General features: G+C 35.4%; 1 pseudogene; it reads left to right on the forward strand.

Annotated features, from left to right (window-relative positions):
- The first annotated feature begins 1,783 nt into the window (after positions 1-1,783).
- LOC100027151 (lariat debranching enzyme-like) lies at positions 1,784-3,208 on the forward strand (annotated as a pseudogene).
- Positions 3,209-5,360: the final 2,152 nt, after the last annotated feature.

Raw genomic sequence — 5,360 nt, forward strand, 5'->3', positions numbered from 1 at the left:
ATTATTACCAAAAATAGTAGTTACTGATATATTAATAATTATTAAACCATATGCCTACTTTTGAATTTTCATAAAATCTTAATGAGAGTGATCTACATCAAAGACATCTTTGATGAATGGAAGAGAACCCACAGTCACTGACTTTCACCAAGAGATCATGTATTTACAGTCACACAACTGAACACAAGATTACAGAACAAGATGTACAGAACAAAATATTATATTTTACTTATTATTTTTGGTTGGCTATAAGCATTTGATTCAGTAGAGCAAAACACCACTTTCAAAGCTCTTTAAAACAAAATGTTTCTCAAGCATGTATCAAAATCATACAAGAATCATTGTAAAATGAAAATTTCTCAACTTGGCATTTTAAGACCTTCCTAATCAGGCTCCAGCTCATCTTTCAAGAATTATTTCTCATTGCTTCCTTTAAGAAATTGTAGTAAAAACAAACTTCTGTTTTTAATTCCCAGAAGTCAACATTCCATCTCCCATGTCTTTGCCAATACAGAGGCTTATTTTAACATTTTAGAACTCTTAGCTTACTTTAAGGTTAAATTTGGGTAACTCTCTACACTAAGCCAATCTTAATCCCTGAGTTATTCATACTCTCTCCCTTCTCAAATTGTATTGTATTTATTTATCCATTTTAATGTTGAAACCTTACTGCTTCTAGAATCCAGTTGCTTTGAGTGAGAACAATTTTTCTCAGTGCCTTTGTAGCCTTGCTATTCATCACAGGGCCTGTACAGTGTAAATGTTTCATAAATTCTCCTTTACTGAATGAATATTGTATGTAGACCAACTAAATCAAGGGGTTCAACCCATGGTCCGGGAAGTTGGTTTTTTAAATGTTATTAACTGTATTTCAATATAATTGATTTGTTATAAATCTATATATTTTATACATTTAAAAATTAATCTGAGAAAGGCTGTGCAAAAGAATTCACCAGACTGCAAAAGATGTCCATAACACAAAAAAGTCAAGCCCTGAACTAAAAGGATATATTCCCTTTGGGTAGTAGCATCCTCCAAAACATTTGTTTGAAGATGATGTTGCATTAACCACATCGGACCCTGAAACCACATAAATAATCTTGATTGTTATCTATAATCACTAAAAATACTTCCCCTTAAATGTTCTCAAAGAAAAAATAAGCATATGAACAATGTCTCTGGTCCAAATTATAATACAGATTTGTAAAGAAAACTCATAGAACTGGTTCAAAGTACCATACTTCTTGGAAAGACATTGGATATAGATAATGAAGACTCAGAAGTGAGAAAACCTAATGATGATAGTTTGCATTATACAAACTGCCAGGCTTGAAATAAGTTTCTCCCTTAACAACAGATATACCTTTATTTTTAAATATCCATATTTTTTCTAATTTAAAAATTTTTTTAATTTAAATTTTTAAATCAATGAATTCTTAACATTGATATTCATTAATAAATTCTTTGAAGGCTTTTTTCCTTCCCTCTCTCCTTACTTCCTTCATTTCCTCTCTCCCTCTTCTCCCTTCCTTCCCTCCCTCTTCCATTTTCTTACCCTTTTCCTCTCCTTCCTCCCTTTTCTCCTATAGAAATTCCCATTTCCTTTCTTCCTTTAACCTCAAGATGCAGGTCAAATTATTTATGACCCCCTCCTCCATCTTCCTTTCTGGCCAGCAAAAGGGGAATGAGGAGATGTAAGGACTTGCGTTTTGAACACCTAGGTAGTTTGCGGGTCTCAAAGTTTTACTTTGGATTGAGATACAATGTCCCCAGTGCTTAGCACATGGCTTGGCATATAGTATTATTCTGGAGAGAAGTTCCTGTTCTCACAATCTTCACTGGGGGAAATCATGAAGCTTCTAATCACTTGCAGGAGCTACCCTATGGTGGCTGGGTGGCACCAATCATATATTATCTAGGATATGCTGGAGTAGTTAAATTCTGTGGTCTAAGAATTGCTGTAATCTCTGGTATCTTCAAATCTCATGACTACCGGAAAGGACATTATGAGGGCCCCCCTTATGGTCCAAACTCAGTAAGGAGTGTATATCATGTGAGAAATATTAAAGTCTTCAAATTAAAAAAGCTGAAGCAACCTATTGATATATTCCTGTCTAGCCAAGAAGTATATATCATTATGGCAATAAAAATCAAACAAATCCTTCTTTCAACAATAAGTAGAAAACAACACGTTGGGAAGCCCTGCTGCTTCAGATCTTTTACATCTTCTGCAACGTACTTACTGGTTCTCTGCACACCTTCATGTGAAGTTTGCAGCTGTCATGAAACATCAGGCCAATGATGGGCAGGCACCAAAAGAAACCAAATTTTTAGCCTTAGACAAATGTCTGCCCCACAGAGACTTCCTACAGATATTAGAAGTAGACCATGATGTAAATGCACCAGACTATTTGGACTATGACCTGGAATGGCTCACTATTTTAAAGGCTACTAATAGTCTTGTAAATATGTCATGAAGCTTATGGAATATGCCTGAAAATAATGACCTCCAAGCAAAGTGGGATTATAGTGCAACAGAAGAATCTAGGAAAGAGGTATTGGAAGAAATGAACCAAGATCTCAAAGTTCCATATAACTTCAGTCTGACAGCTATATATGATCCCAGCAAGCCCCAGAAACACATGGAATTAGTTCATAGGATCAGTCCTCAGACCACAGAATTGTGTGCCCAGCTTGGCCTCACTGATATGAATAATCAAATTCAACAAGTGATAGAAAAAAGTTCATTGTGTGGAGACTATGAGAAGGACGTGGACAATCATGGATCAGAAGAACCAAGAGTATACAACACAGATAATTCAGTCTTATCTTCTTCAATTAACCCAGATGAAATAATGCTTGATGAGGATGATGAGGGTGAAGATGGTATTACAGTCATACATGGTGACTTTAGTATTCCCTCAGTGGAACCCTCACCTGATCATCACCTTCCTGATTTTTCAACAAGCTTTTCTGACATTAGGATCTTACCAGATTCCATGGTACTATATTCTGATGATACCATGATTTCTACAAATGAGCTGGAGAAATCTGGTAAAAATCAGGATTTAGAAGAGGGAGGAACTTAAATGAGAAGTCCTTGAAAAGACTAAGTGATGAAACTGGAAATGGAAACCACTTACTGAAGAAAATTAAGAGAAGGAATCAAGCTATCTATTCTACAGAGCATGACAATAATTTAGAATGAAGAAAGAGGAAAGACTTTACATGAACTTTGTGTCATACAGAATAAATTGTCATATATACAAGTTATTTAATTCCTTTTGTAGTCAGATGACATTTAATTTGGATATTTGAACTTGGACCTAAACTAACATTTGTCAATGGAATCAACACAAGAAATTTCAAAATTTTGCTTCTGGGGAGGATGTAGGAGGGGTGTCTGTGTTTAACTTCTTATATATTCTGGATTAAATACATTTTTTCTGAAAGCAAAACATAAATAAATAAATAAATTCTTTGAGAACAGGGGTTGTCTTTTGTCTCCTTCTGAATCCCTAATATTTAGCACAGGCAGCTAGGAAAGGCAGTGGACCAGAAATCAGGAAAACTTGTCTTCTTGAGTTCAAATGTGGCCTCAGAAATTTACTAACTCCATGACCCTGTGAAAATCCTTTAATCTTGTTTGTCTCAGTTTCCTCATCTATAAAATGAGCTGAATAACAAAATGGCAAATTGCTCCAATATCTTTGCCAAGAAAACCCCAAATGGGGTAGTGAAGAGTCACACACAACTGAAAATGACAATAAAATATTTAGCACAATGTCTGACACCTAGTAATGCTTAACAGATGTTGACTGATTAGTTGATTGATTGATTAGCATATCACTCTTCTTCCCTACCCAGTAAGCCATCCCTTATAAGAAAGAATGAAAAAAAGGCTCAGGAAGACTAAACATTCCACCAACACATCAGCATAGACAGAAGAGACAGAAGAGAGATTTAATGTGCTCCACACATACTTCTTGAGCTCTACAAAGAAAGTAAAGGGTTGAATTTTCTCATCTCTTAACTGGGGTGATTTGATCATATTATTTACAAAGTGTTAGATTTCAATCTCCTTGCCTGCATTTGCACTATTGTAATCACTGAGAGTTCTGTTTTCCTGGTTCTAAATACTTCACTATCTTCACCAGTATCTTGGCCAAGAAAACTCCATAAACGATGTGGTGCATGGAATGACAAAGAGTCAAACAACTGAATGACTAAATAATGAATTTATTAAGCATTGTGCCAGGCAATGGAAATACAAAATAAAAAGAGATAAAGTCCTTATTTAAATTGAGGAAATTATGGTCATTATTAAATAATACTTTACAATATTATACAATAGTACAATATTAAATAATAGTGGTGATTAATGGGCATTCTTACTTCATTCCTGATCTCATTGGGAAGGCTTCTAACTTATCCCCATTGCAGATAATACTTGCTGTGTGGTTTTAAATAAATACTACTTATTATTTTGAAGAAAGGCCCCTGTTATTCCTATACTTTCTAGTGTTTTCAATAGGAATGGGTATTGTCTTTTGTCAAAGGCTTCCTCTGTATCTATTGAGATAATCATGTGACTTCTGTTAGTTTGGTTATTGATATGGTCAATTATGTAGATTTTTTCCTAATATTAAGCCAGCCTTAAATTACTCATATAAATCCCACCTGGTCACAGTGAATAATCCTTGTGATAACTTGTTTTAGTGTCTTTGCTAGTATTTTATTTAAGATTTTTGCATCTATGTTCATTAAGAATGATCTGTTTGGGGAATGGCTGAACAAATTGTGGTATATGTTGGTGATGGAATACTATTGTGCTCAAAGGAATAATAAACTGGAGGAATTCCATGGAGACTGGAACAACCTCCAGGAAGTGATGCAGAGCGAGAGGAGCAGAACCAGGAGAACATTGTACACAGAGACCAATACACTGTGGTACAACTGAACATTATGGACTTCTCCATTAGTGTCAATGCAGTGTTCCAATCTGCAGGGATGTAGGAGAAAAAACACTATCCACAAGCAGAGGACAAACTGTGGAAGTAAAAACACTGAGGAAAGGCAACTACTTGACTACAGGAGTTGAGGGGATATGATTGAGGAGAGACTCTAAATGGACACCCTAATGCAAATACCAACAACATGGAAATGGGTTTGGATCAAGGACACATGTGATACCCAGTGGAATCGCGCATCAGCTATGGGAGGGGTGGTGGGAGGGGAGGAGGAAAAGAAAATGATCTTTTTTTTTCAATGAATAATGTTTGAAAATGACCAAATAAAATAATGTTTAAAAGGGGGGAAAAAGAATGGTCTGTAGTTTTCTTTCTCTGACTTTGGTTTTC

This window comes from Monodelphis domestica, chromosome 3, assembly GCF_027887165.1.
Source record: "Monodelphis domestica isolate mMonDom1 chromosome 3, mMonDom1.pri, whole genome shotgun sequence".
Lineage (NCBI taxonomy): Eukaryota > Metazoa > Chordata > Mammalia > Didelphimorphia > Didelphidae > Monodelphis > Monodelphis domestica.